The sequence below is a fragment of the Periplaneta americana genome, chromosome 15 (assembly GCF_040183065.1).
Source record: "Periplaneta americana isolate PAMFEO1 chromosome 15, P.americana_PAMFEO1_priV1, whole genome shotgun sequence".
In the NCBI taxonomy this organism is placed as follows: domain Eukaryota; kingdom Metazoa; phylum Arthropoda; class Insecta; order Blattodea; family Blattidae; genus Periplaneta; species Periplaneta americana.
Genome location: NC_091131.1, coordinates 145,476,791 through 145,498,923, shown reverse-complemented (window position 1 = coordinate 145,498,923; position 22,133 = coordinate 145,476,791). Strand labels below are relative to the sequence as shown.

At 35.4% G+C, this 22,133-nt stretch overlaps 1 long non-coding RNA gene across 6 annotated transcripts in view; it reads left to right on the top strand.

Annotated features, from left to right (window-relative positions):
- LOC138715430 (uncharacterized) overlaps nt 1-22,133 on the top strand; it is a 77,256-nt gene that overhangs the window by 13,372 nt on the left and 41,751 nt on the right. For 2 of the 6 annotated variants that reach the window (XR_011336323.1, XR_011336322.1), the window contains exons 1-2: nt 6,860-9,900; nt 14,900-15,022. This is a non-coding gene — a long non-coding RNA (uncharacterized lncRNA). Of the gene's footprint in view, nt 1-356; nt 590-5,342; nt 6,072-6,859; nt 9,901-14,899; nt 15,023-22,133 lie in introns of those variants that run through there. The other 4 variants (XR_011336324.1, XR_011336326.1, XR_011336325.1 and 1 more) reach the window with 4 other exon arrangements.

Below are 22,133 nucleotides of genomic sequence, written 5' to 3'. Positions count from 1 at the left end.
CTTAGTGTAAAGATAGGTAAGCAATAAGCATATGAAGAGTCCACTGCAAGAATGATGGATGTCACTTTCTTGTCGGAAATGAACCAAGACTGTTAATGTATAGCTTAAGACATATAGACTGTACATAGAGAGTTATATGGCATTAACACTGATAGTCATTGTCCAGTAATGATCGGAAAATCACAGTTAAGCTTTGATCGCTAAGCATTTCAAACTTTCAATTGCTTCTCCTGAAAAATATATTCCAAATGACATCCATCATTCTTGCAGTGGACTCTTCATATCTTAATTGACATGTACCGGTAAGTGCATTGATAACTGGCAGAAATAAATACACTTAAATCACTTTCACGATTGAAGGGCATGGGAATTTATGGGAGAGAATTACTTTAGTTACATAGACTTCCGATTATCAATGCAACTAGCCTACATGAGCTTTGAAAACCTTGCAACAATTTTGTGCTTCACCTACTTTTTCAGGCACGAGCCGCTACTGCTGTATACACCCCATAATAATAATTAGGCTTTGTAATTCAGCTACCTATAAACTGGAATGAGGTTGTCTGATACAAAGTACATCACAGCGCAGGTACAGATATGTTCGTATACAAAATAGTTACGCATCCTCTCCTCTCATCCTCTAGTACAGCGGTGACCAGAGTGGGTGTCGTGATTACATCGTGTAATCATAGACATTCAAACGGGTACGAGGAGCTTACTGTACATTGCTGTGTGTTTCATTCACGTACTGAAGGCAAGCAGTGGCGGTATCATGTCGCTCTACAAACTGTGTCTCTACAAGCAATAAGAGGTGGTATCGTAAAGAATGAAGAACGTTTTTCTTGTTCTTTCAGACAAAATGTAATAGGCTATTATGTTTACTTTGCTCAATGGTTCAATTAGGAGAATGTATATAGAAACATTAATTGCCACGCTGAATAATGTATTATTATTTTTAATATTATTATTATTATTATTATTATTATTATTATTATTATTATTATTATTATTATTATTACTGACCACTAAGTATGTGTTTCTATAATTCTTCTGTACGTGCATGAATATTGATATTTTTAGATCTTCTCCCTAGAAGGGTAAAATTATTAGGTTTTATTTCAATTTTAATCTTCTTAATCTTTAGGTGAGGGTAACTGTTACAACTCTAAAAATTTCCTACTAGGACATAAATGCACATATAACAGTTTTAAAGTTATGCTATTTAGTTTTTTTTTTTTTTTTCAATTGGAAAGTGTTATATTTTACGTTGTAACAGTTTTCCATTCTCAACTGTTGCTAAAAGCAATGTTCCATTTTGACTTGTAACACTTTCGCACTGAAAATATCCATGCTTCGAGTTTAGATTTTGCACACCTTGCAGTACTTACAATAATGGTAGCATAATGCTGCCTGCATTGTGTTAAACATAATGTTGTTATTAATTTTGTCTTCACCATCGATGTAGTATTGAAATATTAATCATCGTGCATATTCTTACACATTAGTATTTAATTCACTTTAATCCTTCATATTTTATATCCCTAAGAAAGTTCAATGTTGTATATATACTGCATATAAGAATAGTACAGAAACAGAGAAATTAAACCTGCAAGAAAGTTATAATAGAGATATAAAGAAGAGAAACATCAAGGGCTACAAAGACTAAAGATATTGAATCAGCAAAACAGGCTCCAAGCAAAGTTTTGTGCTACTCTGATCTTCAGGTCGTAGGCTACTTCTTTCATCTTGTGGTGAGTGTTCATCTTTATATTATAAAAGAAAACTGTCTGTTACAAACTCACAATATATGAATATGACCACCTCTGTGGTGAGGGTTTTCCTCAACCGTAAGCCAAATGCCAGGGGATTCGGGCCACAATGTCTCTGAATATCACCGGTCTCATTCATCATCGAAATCTTATCCATAACCACTGCCTGCTGGATCACATCCTTTGGCTGCGTAACTGCCTGCTCATTCCTCTTCCTTAGCATTGAGTTTCGTGTGGACATTATTGTCCAGTTTCGACACTAGAGCGCAGCAAGTAACTGCCGTTGAATTGGCTGTACTAAATGTGTAGAATTAATTATACTGTCTTATTTGACATCTTAGAAGTAATTACAGTGTTTGTCAGTTATTGTTTATTAATGATATGATTTTCTTCTTTAAAATAGGCTACATTGGAAGAAAGGAACATTCGGTTTGAAATACATTTAATTTTGTGAGATATAAAACTTGGTTTCCTGAAATAACAATATTAATTATAATATATTTGCAATGGTGTCTTGTTGTGCCCCTTTCTGCAAAGCGCACAGAGGAAAATTGAAATTCAGAAGATTATCATTTCATGAATTTCCATCTAATAGTGAGCTGCGGGAAAAGTGGTTAAAGGTTAAATATTATATCAAGAGAAGGTGACAAAAGAGGAAGTAAGTGGATTCCTTCTGATCGTTCATGTGTGTGTAGTTTACACTTCAAACAAGAAGATTTTAAAGAAGATACAAAATATAGGAAACTGAAAAATTTGTCGATACCAAGTATATTTCCTGGATATCCTTCATACAAGAAACCTTCTAACAAGAGGAAGAGAAAAGTCAGAAACTCAAGTTCATCATTCTCCGAGAAGAACAACGTCTCAAGATTGGCTGCACAATGTCAGGAGGACATTGAAGCCGAATATCGTGAGAAAGACATCGAAGCCGAAATTATAAAAGACAAAGGCAGATGTAAACGTATATTCCAGACATATTGCTGTTCATGTAAATACTGTAAGATTAAGTGAACTGGAATACCATAAAAAATTAAATAAAAATCTTCGAGCGAAAGTGTACAGACTCGAAAACAAAATTGTGGAAATAGAGAAGGAACTTCAAGAGGCGAAGGAAGAAATTAATAGCTATACTGAGACAAAGTCAGTAAAAGGTAAAAGGTAAAGGTATCCCTGTAATATGCCATGAAGGCACTTAGGGGACATGGAGGTATAGCCCCATGGTTTCCATGACCTCGTCACTAGAATGAGGTGGTGTGGTCGGCACCACAGGAAAGACCTGTTAATCAATTTTATAGGAGGATGAGTGAACCTCAGGTCCGTTCTGAAAGTTTGGCAACAAGAAAAAATCCTGTCACCACCTGGGATCGAACCCCGGACCTTCTAGTCCATAGCCAGTTGCTCTACCAACTGAGCTACCTGAGAGAAAGTCAGTAGATAACAGGAAGGAATCAGCACATGATGGCTACAAAATGGCTGCATATATATACTGGATCAAATTAGAAATTAAAAAAAAAATCGTCCAAAATGGTCCGAGCCAATTATTCGGTACTGCTTATGTTGGCGAATATCGCCTCCTAAAGGCTACGACTTTGGAAGAAATTTGAAATTAATACAAGCACCGTCGCGCAGCATATTAGATAGGCATATGGGCTCAACGGAATATGGCATTGGTGTTTCCCCCTTTAATTAAACAGACACTTAAGTTAGAAGCCACAAAATTGAATGAAATTGAGAAAGTAGTTTCTCTTATATGCGATGAAATGGCAATAAAAGAAAGCTTGCTTTATAATAAAGAAAAGGATAAAATTTTTGGTTTAGTCGAAGCTGAAGGAGTTTCTAATAAAGAAATAGGAATAAATCCCGTCTTAGCCAACAAACTTCTGTGTTTAGTTATTCATGGATTATTTACCAAGTACACAATACCGGCAGCATATTTCATGGTACGAAATTTGCAAGGAAATGATCTGCTCTTATTAGTTCAGCAAGTGTTGAAAGCTGTAAAGACTTGGATTTCATGTGCTTCGGCTTGTAACTGATAACCATAGAACTAATACTGCTATGTTTAAGGGTTTAGGCAGCGGAGATCTACAGCCTTGCGTAGCACACCCATGTAACTTGCAACATAATTTATATTTAAGTTTTGATTACTGTCACATCATCAAAAACATCCGTTCACAGTTTCTAGACCAGGATATAGCAGACAGAGAAGGAATGATCAGTTCAAAATTCATCAAGGAAATATACAGGATACAAAAGGACTTAGCTGTGAAACCCATTCGATTTCTAATGAGGAAGCATGTCGAACCCAGTTCCTTTGAGGAAATGAACGTTCTTTATGCTGTACAGACATTTTCACTGGAAGTTACAAGCACTTTGGACTATATGAAGGACAATCATATAGTCCTACGTCTGACATCTCGGGTAAATTTTTCAGAAGCAGGACCAACAATACGTTTCATGAAAAATGTGTACAAATTTTTTACTGTACACAACATAAGCGATAAATTATCTGTTTACAGTATTTTACTCGGCATTTCTTTTCGGGGACGGGGGAGAATTTTTTAATGAGCGCAAAATTTATCACACTTCAAATGGGCCTTTTATATATGGGGAAGTTACTTTGTGGCAATACTGAACTTAATAAAACAGTAGACCAAGTGTCCGTATAACAATTTCATGGATTGGAAGATACTGCAGGAAGATACCACGTACTGTCGTTAATTCAAACCGTGATTTCCAATAATCTTGTAGCTCGGTTAAAGGAAGCATATATTTTTTCGTAAATATGTTTAAACTTGTTGAAATATTTTATATAAGTTTCAAATATTATTTTTATTACGTTAATTGATTTTAATAATAATTTTAGTAAATGCCTAAAGCAAGTATAGGCCTACTTGTTTGGATGTAGTATCGCTTAGAAAAAAAATTAAGTTTTAATTTCAGTATTAATAGTATTACATATTAAGCATTGCGGAAGGATTCGGACACCCTGGGCCATCGTTTCCATAAGCCCTTGTCTCTTCTAGTACCTAAGACTTCGTAATAATAGTTATTTTAGGGTATTCTGCATATATTGATAATGTTAATAGTGGTGGGCACTACCTGCCACCTAGCGGCAAAATAACTTTTTTCAAGACTCGCACATAAGCGTTGATTGAGCAGGCAGTGTAAACAGCCATAGGATGTGATCCAGCAGGCAGTGTCCATAACAAATCAGTAATACATATGCAGTCGCCATCTAGTTCACAACAATAGAACTAGTCTCAACAATAGTACACAGGCCTTCGGATTTCACCCAGAAGATTAACTCACGATGTGACCAAAGATGATAAAGCGAGTATAAATAATTGCAGGAGAAAATATATATATGAATGACATCACAAGCAGCCAGGGCCATTGTTATTTTTGACATGAGGGCTTGGCCAAAAGAAGTTCAAATCAGATTGACACATGTCTCTATAAATTTCTTACTTGTTTGCCAAACACAGTAACAAACCAGGTAATTTTGTTTTTAGACATTTGTGCTGGACAAAACAAGAACAAATTTTTTTCCTCATTACTTTTGTACTGCGTAACTAACCTGAGTCATATAATGTCATAACTAGGGAAAGGAAGTTCATGCATTTGCATATTTGTTCTCTATCGTTGTGTGAATATGCTGAAAGATTATCTACATGAATCACAAATTTCTGAATACAATGATATTACTTTTATTGTGCATAAAAGTGCATATTTTGCCTTTTATTTTAACATTTATGCAGGGAAACTCCATATTATGAATGTTTATTTGTCTTTCCCTCATTTTTAAAAGTGTGTAACCTCGTAAACAAGACTAATTTATGTTTATGAATTTTGAACGTAACGATGACGCCTTCATGGGAAGCCTCTCAAGTTAGCAATTTGTATTCCTTTATTGCAGTCTTTAGCAGATTTCGATAGAACAATGTCCAGTTTAACATCAGTTCCAGGAAATGTAGGAGATAAGTGAACGAGAAAACAGCAAATATTCTTTCCAAAAACCCTGGCTATTATCAGCTTAAAGAAATTCAAGATATAGCCTACTTGAAGGAAAAACACCCCAAAAACCAACAAAATTTCTATAGAACAGCTCCCAGATTTTGTGCAAACCCCTCTTACTTTTTGTGACGTAGAACGAAGTTTTTCGCGCTACAAAGCTATGCTGAGAGACGACAGGCGAAGAATGACAACAGAAAACATACGTCACTGCTTAGTTGTGAACTGTAACAGCATAAATGGAGCATACAGCAATGAGGCAACCACTTCAAAATCCATAGACTAAACGTAAGTTACCTATACCTTATTATTCTGTTAAAATAATCTCTCAGACTGATAATGCATATTTTGTAGCATATTTATCTATTTTTACGGCATAAATGCATACATATTCTTCACGTTTTCAAGGCATGAACTTCCTTTCCCTGGTCATAGCACAGAAATTTTTAATCACAGGTCATACCCAGAATGAGAATGACTGTGCATTTTACTATTGAACGGTGGGGGTGGGAAGAGTTCTTAAAGGAGGACCTATTATACTGCCAATGACGCAATAGGTACCAGTACTGAAATTGGTCAAGAGAAAAGGCAATACCCTATGTACAAAGTCAATGAACTAGATACACCAGACATCTTAGATTTGAAATACTTAACACAACAAATGGAAAATAATTTTTCCAGAAATGAAAATGGTGATAATGTAAACTGGTCTAAGATGAAGACCGTGGAGGTTAGAAAACAGGATCCTTTCGCCATCTCTTTTAAGCACTCCTATGAACAAGGTGATTTAAAAAAAAAACAAGTATTCGACAAAAAAGGAAAGGCAAGTCTTCTTTAGCAATACTAAAGCCAGCATTTTCTTCGCCTCCAGGGATAATTGCGGAGGGGGGGGGGATGGGGGAATTTGCTTGATGTTTGTAAAAGTGGTATCATTCCAAGCATCCATGCTCAATTTTTATAAAACTTTGAAAGTTTCCAATGGTGTTGAAGAAAATAGAGTTACATTTGACTAACAAATAAAGACATGCTTTTTCTCACTACAAGATGCAATTTATTTATTATTATTATTATTGTAGTCATCCTGGTTGGTGTAATTTATTTCTTTTTATTGTTGTAATAATCCTGATACCAACCAATCTCATTTTGTTTCCAAATCTATATTTGACATATTTTTCCATTGCATTATCTGAACTTATTACATAGTCATATTAGGAAAAACCTGTTGCAAATAATAAAATATTATGTAATACAGTTACAGTATATCTGAGAAGTTTTGTCTGGATATTTTAATGCGAAAGTATTGCAACTAAAAAAAAAGTCACATAAAAATTACATAAAATAAATACCGACAAAATTAATTTTTTAATAAACTTCATCATCATCATCATCATCCTTCACGAATTAGGCCTCTGTAGACCTGTTTCGGCCCCATCTAGCAGTCTTCTTAAAGGTCTTCATGGTCGACGATGTCCTCTATGCTTATACTGCATCATAATTTTTGGGATTCTTGAATTTTCCATTCTTCTTACATGATCTAGCCAACTGAATTTGTATCTGCTAATTTTTTCTTCTACTGACTCTACTTCTAATTGTTCTAAAATTTCTTCGTTCCTTTTTCGGTCTAAAAGAGTATATCCTGCTGTCCTGAAAAATTTCATTTCCTTTGCTTTGATTCTGTTCATGTCTCTTTTCTTTAATGTCCAAATCTCACTTCCGTATAAAAGGGAGGGTAATACTAGTGTATTATATATTTTTATTCTTGTAGATTTTTGTACTAATTTAGCTTTTACTGTATTGTTTATTATTCCTAGAATTTGTGTAAATTTGGTAATTTTCTTGTTCACATCTTTTTCATTTTGATAAAATATTTCACAACCCATCCTCACCTTCTCGTGGTCCACCCTGTTTCTACCAACGATGAAATGGCGACCGAGTCACAGCGGTATAACTGTTTCATCAAATGCAGAGGAAATGCTGCATTACAAGCCTGTCCAGAGGCTAAAAGTAGCAGCCCCACTACTGGACTACCTAACGATAAGGCTAGTAACCTATCTTAGGGAAAATTACATTACTTTCAAGCCTCAAAAAAGCAGTATAAGGATTTAATAAACTTCTATAACAATAATTAATGTATATACCAATTTTCATTGATGTGAGATGATTATCTGATTTACCATCTACAATGGAAACTTTAGGAAAATGTATTATACATCTTTCGCGTGTTAAATATTTTAGTACCTGGTTAACTAGTTTCAGAGTTCTGAAGATGGCCCATAACAGGCTGGTACTAGTTAACCAGGTACTGTAATATTTAACACACAAAACATCATAATACATATTAGGAAGTGATATAGTATTAAAAGTTGTGTAATGAAAATGGAAAACTTTAAATGGCTCTACTGAAAAATCTCTATTTTTGAGTTGTAACAGTCTCGTTCTGAGTCATCAAGTTATTTTTCAATATGATATCATTAAAAGCAACATACGCAGCAGATTAAATCGGTTAAGGCACTTGCCTGCCGATCCTGAGTTGTGCTCGGGCGCGGGTTCGATTCCCGCTTGGGCTGATTTCTGGTTAGGTTTTTTCCGAGGTTTTCCCCAATCGTAAGGAAAATGTCAGGTAATCTATGTCGAATCCTCAGTCTCATCTCGCCAAATACTGTATCTTCTCACTATCACCAATTCCATCGACATTAAATAACCTCGTAGTTGATACAGCGTCGTTAAATAACCAAGTAAATAAATATGCAGTAGATTAGCTGATTTTCATTTAGTATGCCAATTGAAACTATGTTCAGCTATTCACCCCGATATTGACAAACTGGGGAAAGCTAAAAGGTACTAGCATTCTTCTTCAGAACATGTGCACCACGAATAATAATATTATGCGACTGTCTCTATTATATTATTATACGGAAGGCATTCTGGACTCTCAAGTTTATCATACTGGAGAGAACACTCAGCAAAAAACTCAGAATAGAAATATTGGAGACCCGCGTAACTCCTGTACTGTTATATGGGTGTCAGACATGGTCTCTCACTGCCAAACTTCGTAACAGTCTCCAAATATGCCAAAGGAAGATGCTGAGAAGGATACTAGGCTTATCACTGAGGGACAGAGTTCCAAACGAAGTGCTACAAAATATGTCAGCAATTAAAGATCCAGAACTGCAAGCCACCAATACCAAATGGAAGTGGGGAGACCATGTTGCAAGACTTAGAGATGGAAGATGGACGCAGAAAGTCACACTATGGGACCCCCGCATTGGCAAGAGATCAGCAGAAGACCAAGAAGAAGATGGACCGACCTCTTCAGTGAACGAGTAGGAAGCCATTGGTCAAGCAGAGCAAGAAATAGGGAAGACTGGAAAAACCTAAGAAAACAAGTGAACAGTGACTAAAACCAGTGCGACAGAAACAAGTGAACAATATCAAAACACTGCAGAATGTGAACCAAGTGAACAATTTCAAGCATGTAAACACCTCTTATGGGGAGTAGCTCACAGTGTGAGACAAATAGAGCTCTCCCTCTATAGGAGGAGGCCTTTGCCCTTAACAGGACATTTTTAGATTAATCATTTCATTTCATTTCAGTGTTCTGTATTGCAATGTGTTACTTACAAACCGCCTTCAAATACGCCACTGGCGACGACATAGCCAGCGGTGAGTCAAAGTATATCTCACCCCTACTTATGAGTTTCGCATCCCTGTACTAGACCCTTCAGATTCATCCACTTCATCTGATGAAGAACACATAATTTTAGAAATTTATCGAATAACTGTTTTCAAACATTCTTTTTCTGGCACAGATGGACCTATAAAATTGGCTCACCTCCTTCTTGTTATTTACTTACTGTTATCTTATTTATTTCCTCATAGATATAGTGCTTCAGTGCTGGACGATCAATAATATCTATTAAAATATTGTAGACCTAGATGTGAAATACTTTTTGTGGAGTGGCCAATGAGTATTATAATTACTCTTATTAAATTTGTAATATCAAATTCTGTATATTTTCAGAAACCTAATCTTGAACATCATACTTCACGTACCGGGACTTCTCATGAAATACCAGATAATAGTGACCGGATATTGACTTCTGATGAATATAGTCAGGTATGACCAACATTTTACAATATGACTCAATGAAAGTTCTTAAAATATTGGCTAATGTTGTATTAAGTTGTGAAATAAGAATATTAAAATTACCAACGTAATTCCAAATATGAAATAAAAATGTCATGAAAATGATGTTCTTTGCCATTATACAGCAAGGTATGTTAAATATTTGTCCATTGTAAAATTCTTGCAAATCCAGTTTTCTTCCATTGCAGTATTTTTTCTCTTTGCTGTAATCCTTCCCCGAGATGAATGATAAGAAAGATGATGGTTTGTTTTTAGCCTCCCCAAAAATATATATATAGACTGTTAAAATTTCTCTCATTTCAATTCCTCAGGATTTGTAAGAGGCTTCTCAAGACACATGCACCCACACGCACACACGCGCGCACGCACGCACGCACGCACGCACACACACACACACACGTGTTCTGCCCAAAGGCAGGCCTTTCACTGCAAACCCAGCATTCTCAAATCTCCTATTCTCTGCATTCCACTTAGTCTCTGCACATGATCCTTATGCAGTGACACCTCATATATTATTAAACTGACCTTTGAAATGACCTTAAAATTCAAAATATATCATTCAAAATATATCAATCAAAGTAAATTCATGATTAATATTTGAGGAGAAAAATTTGCTCTGGTGCCGGGGATCGAACCCGGGTCCTTGGTTCTACGTACCAAGCACTCTGACCACTGAGCTACGCCGAATTCAATCCACAGCACCGGATCGAATTCTCCTCCTTCAGTGTTTCCCTTTGTGGCCTGACTGCAAGTTAGGCATATATGTTGACTAATATGTTCAATGTCAACTGCCATTATACTAGGAGCGTACTCAGCTGAGTGACTTATTTGGCCGAGATTCAGCAGTTAAGTGCACAGTAATCTGTGCAGACATATGCACTGCTAGCTATGAGAATATTATAGATTTATTAATTTGTCATACAGAATATTCTCTGTAATATTGACAATTAATATTTGAGGAGAAAAATTCGCTTCGGCACCGGGGATCAAACCCGGGTTCTTGGTTCTACATACAAAGTGCTCTGACCACTGAGGTACACCGAATTCAATCCACAGCACCAGATCGAATTCTCCTCCTTCAATGTTTCCCTTTATGACCTGACTCCAAGTTAGGCATATACGTTGACGTATATGTCCAATGTCAACTGCCATTATACTAGGAGCACACTTAGCTGAGTGACTCATATCGTCGTTGTTTCTGCAATAACTCCTATGTGCAAAATACACAAATTTTCAGTAGGAGGGAAAAACACATTTATTCATCTTCATAAGTATTGTGAATTCTTACATTTTCGAAAGGAAGAAATATAATTACATATAGGAGATTTTATTATTTGTTGTATCACTATTTAAGTTAATTTAATAGAAAAATAAATCTGAAAATCGATAAATATGTCACATAGGAGTTATTGCAGAAACAACGACGACATGTAGCTACACACAGGGTTGCCAGGTGATGAGTGATATTATGGTAACATGATACCGGTACTGAAGTTATCCTTTTCTACCAAAGATTATAATAAATTCTTACACTACGAAATATGCAGTTTGTATCAGAACTTTATTTTTCACTAAATAAACTCAACCTTAAACCAACAATTCTCTTTATGCCTCAAAACCTTTGATTAAACCAGTTTCATAATGTTGAAAAATTAGACAAGCTAAATGTACAAAATTGTGTTTGTTTTTGAGCAACATTAAACTGACACTGAGAATTTATTTTAACAATACGATAAAATTAAAATTCAGTCATTCAACATTATTCATCTCATATCTATATACAATCAGCTCATGATCTTTGTTATTCTATCAGAATAAATCACAATCTTAACTAATCATTACAGCACGCAGACTTACGATGTGGATTCGTTTCAGCCTAGCAAAATCTTTAAGTGCCACGGCCGATCTTCACAGGAAAAGGAAAACCTCTTTTAGAATTTCAATAATTTCACCAAAATCCCACAATATGCACAAAAGAAAAACTCGGTGGGCTATAATTCAATTAGTTTTAGAGAAAAACCCAAGTACAGTGGCCAGTTTACCTTCACATCATGGGTTGAGATATAGGCCTATGGTTCCCAAACATGGACACCAAGCCTTTCCGGTCTGAGCTGATGGCTCCAGCTCTAGTCAGCTACTGTACAGACTGACTCAGTCTGCACCATCGAACTGGCGGCCAAAGGGCCATCGACGCATACGCGTAGAAACGAGAAAACATATCAGAATTTACCACATCGAAAATCTTTCTCTGAACGCACATGCTCTAAAATTATAAATAAACAGCAATCACACATGTCATTACATCCTGCCGGATTACAAAGACAAATCATTCATACACATACCGTTACAATATCAATATTTACAAAGCAGGGGATGCTTGGATTGTTTTTTTTTTTAACGGCAGGTCTGCAGTTCTTAACTAATCATGTACAACAGATGGCGAGGGATAAAGATTTTTGTTTGTCATGTAATTCAACGTTTTCGAAGTTACATGAAATTCTGTCCTAACCTTGTATGCATTAAAAGTAAATATGTCGGTTGCTACATTAACCATTTTTTTAGTAGGTTATTTTACGACACTTCATCAACATCTTAGGTTATTTAGCGTCTGAATGAGATGAAGATGATAATGCCGGTGAAATGAGTGCGGGGTCCAGCAACGAAAGTTACCCAGCATTTGCTCATATTGGGTTGACGGAAAACCCCGGAAAGAACCTCAACCAGGTAACTTGCCCCGACTGGGAATCGAACCTGGGCCACCTGGTTTCGTGGCCAGATGCGCTGACCGTTACTCCACAGATGTGGACTTAACCATTGTACAGTATCGTTTACTCTCCGTTGCTTACACTCCCACTCCCCTTTGCGCTGCATATGTCTCGACATTGTGAATTTTCTCTCTTCATTCAATTACACTTTGGAATTTTTTTCAATTTCACTTGTCGACTATTGATTGCTTCTCAGTTGGGATTATAGCCTGGTTCGTTACGAATCATTTACACAATTGTGAGCGTTCTATCACTTCGCATTCTCGAGTTACACTGCCAATTCGTGCCTAAACTTCCCCTCTACCGCAGTGAAGATAGATGATGTGACTCACTCAACTCAATGATACGTTGGATACATTTACCCTACTGTCGGTCTCCATTTACTTTATTGGAATGTGTCGCGTAGTTTAGGAATTATATGCATGACAAAACTGGCCTGAAAATGTATCAACCGAATTTCTGGGATATTACTTAGTGTTGGACAGAACTTATACACGCTAAAAAAAATAAGAATGGCTTTAGTATAAATTTTCTGGCTTAAACACATTGGAGATTTGAAAGTAGGCTCTATTAATATCCTTCCAGCCTGTTACTGACCAGAAGAAACTAATACACAGGGAATAGGGGTTGCCAATTTCAGCTCTAGAACAAATATTCAACTCAATATCATTAAATGATACAGTGAGTCTACTAGAGCTTAATATTCATAGAGTGAACAGTAAGTAATATCCATAATTTCAGGGAGTTGTTTGAGATATTTCAAACAAAACAGTTTAATACAATTTTGCTCGTTTTTGCTTCCTTTTGGAGATAAAAATTTTTTTATATGAAACATTTCATAGCATGTTTTGGGAAAGCCACTGATTTAATCCCAATATACTCAGTCAATTTAAGAGAGCAATGAATAAAATTATGATAATGAATGATTGAAAGAATTTTAGTTTTGTTCTTCAAATGTGCACAAATTTAATCCGGATAAATGTAAGATTGTTGTTGTTTTCTAATGCCAGGCATATGACAATAAAGTCATTTGACCTCTTGCACTCCAATATTTTTCAAAGATATTATCATGGTCAGCCACTGAAGCACAGATTTTGAGGTGTTCCGAATCCATTTCTTGGTTTCAGTTGCACAATGGGCAGTTAGGGGACTGATATATTCCAATTCTATGCAGGTGTTTGGCCACATAATCATGGCCTGTTGCCAATCTAAATGCAGCTACAGACGATTTTCGTGGTAAATCGGGAATTAACTGTGGATTATGATGCAGAGAGTTCCATTTTTTCCCCTTGAGATTGTGTTATCAAATTTTGTTTGTTGAAGTCTAAGTATGTAGATTTAATAAATCTTTTCACAGAGTAATACGTAGATTTAGTAGCAGGCTTGTTCTCTGGAGATCAAGGATCCATCGGTGTATAAATGAAGCCAGTTTTGTGGAGGGTACCTAATATTAATTGTCTCTAAAGACAATTGTTTTATTATTTCAGTGTTTACTTCTGATTTCAGTATTTCTTCTGTTAAATTTAGATTATATTCTATATGTAATAGAGTTAAAGGGTTTGGTTTAATTTGTAAGTTTTCTTTTAAATTCGGGATATTGATTTTCTGTTTTAATTCTTGAACCATGGATATGAAACTTTTTTGAGTTTTCAGTCTACAGAGAGGACTGTATGAATGCCAATTGTTTCCTGGGAATCTAATAAGTTTTTCATATTGAATCAGTGCTTTTTCTTCTATTGTCATTTTGATGCTGTTAATATTAGTGAGGAATCTCATAGAATCTATGGAGTTGTTTTGATTCCACCAGTAATGGCCTGTGAGCTTGGTTTTAAACATATTCTACTTCGTTTATGACAGGTGAAGTAATTAAAATTTCTCCGCAGTATGTCAGCACTGACTGTATAAACATTTTGAATGTAGTTTATAAAGTATTCCTGGAGCATCCCCAATTGTTTCCTGCTAGATTGTAAAATTCTTTTGCTGAACGAGAACGAGAAATTAATGATATTACTTATGGTTCAATCTGTATAAGGAGAAATACAGAAAATTGATTTAAAAAGCAATGGAATATATGAGGCACTGCGTATAGCAGGGGTGAACTCAACAAAGAATCACGATTTCAAGTTTGCTCCTAATACAACGTATCCACAATGCCTCATACTCTTTCCAGCATAATTATTACTATTTTCTTTTCTTCTTCATAGCTGCCGAGTGGTGCATTGCAGTTATCTGATTCAAAGGAGGATCTCCTATAAGATATTCTGCACAACAGTCTTGCTAAGGAAAACAAGGAGATTCTAAGACTGAGAAAAGTACTGGTATTGAAAGTAAGTAATACTTTAGTATATATAAGTTACATAAATCAAAATGTATGTTGCTGACAGACCTTTCATAAATGTTATAACACTGGCTCTTCATCTGACAAACATTTATTGAAATCAATTTTTAAACACATACTTCTTTACTTTGTAGACAAGATATATTCATATCAGCTTTGGGACTGTAAGCTTTCCATTAAGAACTTTGTTTTATTTCACTTCCACAAGGAAATACGTATGTGTTATTATTATCTGCTTTATACCCACCTTCCTTTTAGTACATAATAATGAATTGACACACATATCAGTAGAGCCCGGATTTTATGTAATATGGAAATGAGAAATATGTACTGTACATAAAGTGGCAAAATATGTAGATAAATATGTAATAAATAGGGCAAGGTAATTAATGATTTTGCATCTTTTTCTTATGAAGGTTTAAACATTGCTAGCATATATGGAAATGTATGACATTAAAAACCGGGTTAAATAAAAGCAATTCGTTAGGGCATTTTTTTGCATTTTCTTAATTTTTTTACGGATGTCATTTTTTAGCAATTTTTAGGTCATTTTGAGCATTTTTTACACTTTTTAGGAAGGCTGTGACATTATTTGTATTTGATTTGAGATTTTTATTATAATTCAGTATTTTCCTTGTCAATACAATTTCTTGGAATTAAGTAGATGTTTGCTAGCTTCTACCCCTATTTTTCAAGGTATTTGCATAATGAACTTGCCCACTTCTAGGAATTTTATTCAAATTCTTAGAGCGTATGCTAGCTTGTACCCCTATTTTTCAAGGCATAATGAACTTGCCCACTTCTAGGAATTTACCCACACTCCCACAGAGATTCCTTTCTCCAGGTAAACTGGCATTGTTATGCTGTTAATTGAGGTGGTCAGTTGTTTCTAGTCGTCTGTGTGAACAGGTCAAGAGCAAAATGCCTAAAGTAAAGGAAACTGCTAGTGTTAAATTAAAGGCATTTGTTTCAAAATATGGAGAAAATATTTTTTCAATGGACGGTCGTATTTTATTCTGCAAGATCTGTGATGTGAGAGTGGCTGCTGAAAAAAAGTTTATGATAGAACAACACATGTCACGGGAGAAACATAAACGTGGCCTGCAGAGACTTGAAAATAAATCCAGTGTAAACTTACAGCAAATGCTTCTGGGGGATACGTGTTCAACGTTTTCGCCATTTTGTGAGAAACTATGCGAAGCTTTTCTATCGGCTGATATTCCACTTCACAAACTGAATCATCCTAAGCTCCGAACTTTCTTAGAAGAGGAGACCGGAAAATTAATTCCAGATCCTAGAACATTGAGAAGAACATACATAGCTCGGTGCTATGACAAAACTTTGAAAAAAATAAGAGAAATGATTGGAGAAAGAAATGTATTCGTATCCATTGACGAGACAACAGACTCTATGGGCTGTTATGTAGCTAATGTTATTGTTGGAGTTTTAGAAGCACGCAGCCCTGGAGAACAATTTCTACTACATTGTGAGCATCTGGACAAAGTCAACTGCTCTACGATCAGCTTAGTATTTGACCATGCATTGAGAATACTTTGGCCTGATAGGATTCGAAATTCCAATGTATTGCTTTTTATAACAGATGCATCACCCTACATGATGAAAGCAGCTGCTTCTTTAAGTGCACTGTACCCAAAAATGGTACATGTGACGTGTTTAGCGCATGCATTACACCGGGTTGCAGAAGAAGTACGTGCAAATTTTCCTGAAGTGGATAAATTAATTGGATGCGTGAAGAAAGTATTCTTGAAAGTCCCCTCTCGAATTTCAGCATTCAAAACAGAAGCTCCAGAAATCCAATTGCCATTTTCACCTGTTTTGACTAGATGGGGAACATGGCTCCAAGCTTGCAGTTATTATTGCAAGAATTTCGATGTTGTGAAGAAAGTGGTTGATTCTTTTGATAATGGTGAGTCAGTGTCAATAAAAAAGGCGCAAGAACTGTTAGCTGATAAAGAAATTGCTGGTAAACTTTCTTACATAAATACTAATTTTGGATTCCTTCCTGATGTCATAACTGCACTGGCAAAATCCCAAGTGACATTAGTGGAACAGCTACAAATAGTGGATAAAGTGGTGAATGATTTGAGCCGTGCATGTGGTAAAGTGGGTGATGCAGTGTCAATGAAAATGAAAAACTGTCTAAGCAAGAACAGGGGGTACACAACATTGTGTTCAATTGGCAGAGCTTTGTCTGGTGACAATTTTTCTCTTCCTGACTGTGAATTAAATCCAGGAGATATTGCTTGCTTTTAGTTTGCTCCAATTGTTTCCGTTGAAGTAGAGAGAAGCTTTTCCGTTTATAAGTCGGTACTAGCAGACAATAGACAATCATTTTTGTTTGAAAATCTCCGCCAAGTTTTGATTGTTAACTGCAATTCAAAATTGTTGTAAAAGTGCACTAGAAATGAATTTTCTGCAATACAAGGTACTGTAACATGGATTTTTTAAAATTTTATGTAGTTCAGTAATCAAGTGAGTACTTAACGTAATTAAAAGTATTTTCATTGGCAATGCTTTACTTTTTATTGGTCATTTTTTTGTTTTTTTTTAGGTCATTTTTTGTATTTTTAGGTCATAAATGCATTTTTTATTTTGCATTTTTTACCAATTTATAGGTCATTAAATGCCTTGCCCTAGTAATAAATAAAAAATATGTAACTTAAAAATTAAACTTTATTGGATGTATTTTTGCACACTAATGAAAAATTACAGGTGCACATGTGATTCAACCTCAATTAATTATTGTTTGGTGGCGCAATTAATAATTGAATATTTTTTTCCATATTTTTTGCTGTCATTGATCGTCTCGTCAGTGGCAACCCATAAGTAGAAATCATCAAGTTCAGCTCTAATCGTTTCCATTGTGTCAATGTAGCAGGAGTTCAAATAATTTTTATGGAGTATTGATTCATGCGAAATATTGAAGTTGCGGTATTTGCATAGGAAAGCTTGAAACTTTGGAACTCCAAGTTTATACCATGGTATGTTTGCAGCAACCATTGCCACGCACAAATTTTTATTAAATTCACTGGTACAAGACGAAGAATGTTGCACCACCACTTGTGTAACAAGAACTTGTTTCTTTTCAACGGAGCACGTTTTTTACTTCTCACATGAAGTTCAATTTTTAAATGCTGTTCTAACTGTGACTTCATGGAGCAACCAATGTGTTCGCCACACACTTTGCATAGCACGATTTTACCGTCGTAGTAAAGGAATCGTCAATTGAAATCCAGCAGTAGACTAGCTATTTGTATCACCTGATGTCAAAATAAGCTTCATAAGAAAACAGAAAAAAAAAACTATTGTTTTCTTTTAGAGCAATTGATTGGAGATGTTTGTGGGAAATGGTTATACCCATAGGGTAACTTTCACTTTTTCCTTCACCGCGTTAGCAGTACAATGACCCACCCTTCGCAGTGGTATTTGTTCCTACTTTACCGTTACTTCTTAAGGGATATACACACTATTAGCATTGCAAACAAATGTCCATTTTTTCACAGAATACGTTACTATTTTCAATTATTAAATTATATTTACGCACTGGAGACGAAGAAATAAGCTTTATAAACAATTTTAAAACATATAACTTAAGAATTAAGTAGAGGGAAAATTGGTGAAAAAAATGTGTATTCTTTCAAAATATGTGAAATATGCCAAAATATTTATTATGCACCAAAATGTGTAAAAATATGTAACTTTAAAACATTGGAATAATGATCTCTTTGATATGATTCGCCAACATTTTAGCTTTCCTTATAGCTACATACAGTGTTGGACAGAAATATTCGTATGAACCCTTTATCTTCATTAAATTAAACATTCTGACGAATTAACGTTATAATTGTACTAATTTTTCTTTTTATCATAACATAATTCCTTATTGTTTCTATCTATACAGAGAAATCGGTGTCAAACTGAACATTAAGCGACTAGCAATCGTTTGAACCATAATATGCTAGGACAGGATTATTCGAATATTGCAATCGTGGAGACAAACTATACAGTAAAAATGCTGTATACATTCACTAGTGCTTCAACCATCGTTTTGATGCAGTCGATAGACAAACGAGTCACAATATTCTCCTGACACGCAAAGCTGTAACACGTGCTAGTGTAATGGGACGTAAAGGTAAAGAGACAACTATTCAAGAAAGAAGAATTACTGTATTATAAATTTACACAAACAACAGAAGACGTATGCCAAAATTGCAAATGCTGTCAACAGAAGCTGTTCTACAGTGTGTAGTATTATAAAAAATGTTAGAGAACGGAAGACATTAATAAATAGAGAGCGCACAGGTCGTCCACGAAAGCTAACCAACAGGGAAGAAAGGGAGATTATTAAGACAGTGAAGAAAAATCCAAAGGTGAGTGCATCAGAAATAGCAGCTAATTTACAGGACGATTTTGGTACAGATGTTCATCCTAAAATGGTAACCAGAGCTCTTCACCGGGCCGGGTACAATGCCAGGGTGCCATGGAGGAAACCCTGTATAAGTAAGGTAAATAAATAGAAGAGACTACTGTTCGCAAATGAATTTGTCGACAAAGCTGCAGGGTTCTGGAACAAAGTTATATTTTCAGATGAAAGTAAATTTAATATATTTCATTCTGATGGGCGACTTTTGGTCTGGAGAAAACCGAACACAGAATTAGACTAGAAGAATATTATATCAACAGTTAAGCATGGAGGTGGAGATGTCATGGTGTGGGGGTGCATGTCGGCCACTGGTGTAGGAGAACTGGTATTTACTGACAATTTACCCTTGGACAAGTTCAAGTACATGCAGATATTCCAGGACAATCTTAAGAAGAGTGCAGATAAACTTGGTCTTTTAGGGGATTATTATTTTCAACAAGATAATGACCCAAAACATACCGCAGAAATTTTTCGTTTGTGGATTGTCTACAATACACCTCACACTTTGCACACTCCACCCCAATCCCCTGACTTGAATCCAATCGAACATTTGTGGTCTGAACTGCAGAAACGAGTCCGGAAACATCGAATATCCAACAGGAATGATCTCAGACAGAAACTTCTAGAGGAATGGCATCAAATAGGGCGGAATGTCACTGAAAAATTAGTTTCTTCCATGCCTGTACGATTGAAAGAAGTCATTCACAGGAGATGGTGGGCAACTAAGTACTAATGTTTGTTTTGTTTATATTTTGTGTCTATTTTTGAATACTTTTGTCCAAGCTTCTTGTAGCCAAATCATACAATGTTTTTCTATATACATTTATAACATATGACAATACAATTATTTATTTTCTGTATACATTTATAACATATGACAATACAATTATTTATTTTCAGAAGCATTCTCATTTCTCTTCATTACATTCCCACCTACAAGTAATTTAAAAGCTAATTATTACTTTCCCGAATACTTTTGTCCATCACTGTATATAGGAACAAAATATGTAATTACATAAAATCCGGGCTCTACATATCAGTGATGAAGCTAAGGTATAAATACTGGGTAGCCTAAGCTGAAAAAATTTGCTTACTTTATATATTTTTATATAGCAGAAGATTCTCGGCTTTTCTATCATTTCTTTTTGTGACAGACCCCTCAAGAAGGTGAGGTCCACTCATTTTCACCCCAGAAGAGAATACAGATACTCGTATATCGTTGTTGTTCCTGCAATAACTCCTATGTGCAAAATATAAAAGTTTTCAGTAGGAAGAAAAAACACATTTATTCAGCCTATGGCAGCCGTACATAGAAGACTGTGAATTCTTACATTTTCGAAAGAAAGAAATATAATTGCAAATAGGAGATTTTATTATTTGCTGTATCACTATTTAAGTTATTTAATAGAGCAAAAACCTAAAAATGATAAATATGTCACATAGGAGTTATTGCAGGAACAACGACGATATGTCTCATAACACTCTGTTAGCGAAGCATATTTCTTATATCATGAAAATTGAAAATTTATACTTTGTTTTCCTCCATGTGCTTTTTTAATATGTAAATTCAGTGTCGATCTTCTGTCTTTGTAAGCACATTTTGTTTCATACATCCAACTTGAATAGGGCCTACAGTTTCTCTTTTAATTCTACAAATAATGACTTCAATGTGCCATTTTACACAAAATTAATATGCACAACACATATTCACTTTTGATCAAACTAATACTCAAAACGCAGCTCATTCAGAGAAAACCAATATGGTTGGTTGGTTGGTTTGTAGCCAAAGTTCTGGTATCATGGCAATGAAGCCATTAGCTCTCTTGCAGTCTAGTATTTTTCCGTGATGTTGAGGTGAACAGCCAAGGCTTCTCAATTTTCCAGGTGGTACTTATCCATGATTACGTCCTTTCCACATAACACACAATTGGGTAAGAGGGAGATGCTGATTCTATGTAAATGAGCTGCCAAAGAATCATGCCCGGTCAGAAGGTAGAAGGCTGTCACTGCTGAATTTCTTGGTTCTTCAGGGATGATGTTTATATTTTGGAGGAGGGGTTCCCATGATTTATCTTTAGCTGATTCCTTTATTCTGTTCAGAAATTTTTGTTTGTATTGAATTTTTTTATTTAATGTGACAGAAATAAATGATTTTTGAGTAACATGTTTTGTGTTACGGTGCAGCCTTTCGCAGCCAGTTGCCCACCAATTCATTCCCTGTAATGCGCAGTGCGCTGGAACCTATTGCACAACTATTTTCTTGCCAGTTTTTGGAGCTGCTTGATCAGGGTGCAGCACTGAGAAGTTGTGTGGAGTCCTTCCTGACTTCTTTATAGAGAAAAATTTATAAGTTCCTCCAGCTCCTGCAGCATCAAAATCGGTTAGTAAAGATCAATCGCTGTAAATGTGTAGCCAGGTTTCACAACGATATTTGCTATTAATTATTTTGCTACGTTTGGATTTGTATCGTTTTTAACAATTGTTTATTGTTAGTAAAATAACATGTGCAAAAATACACTCTTAATTCTTACCTGAAGGAGTAAAAAACTCGTGCTCAGGGAGTTATCTAAACACATACTTAACACAAACAAAGATAATTATTTGACACAAAGTGGGTCAAGAAAAAAACAATTATAGGAATAAAATACAATTTCAA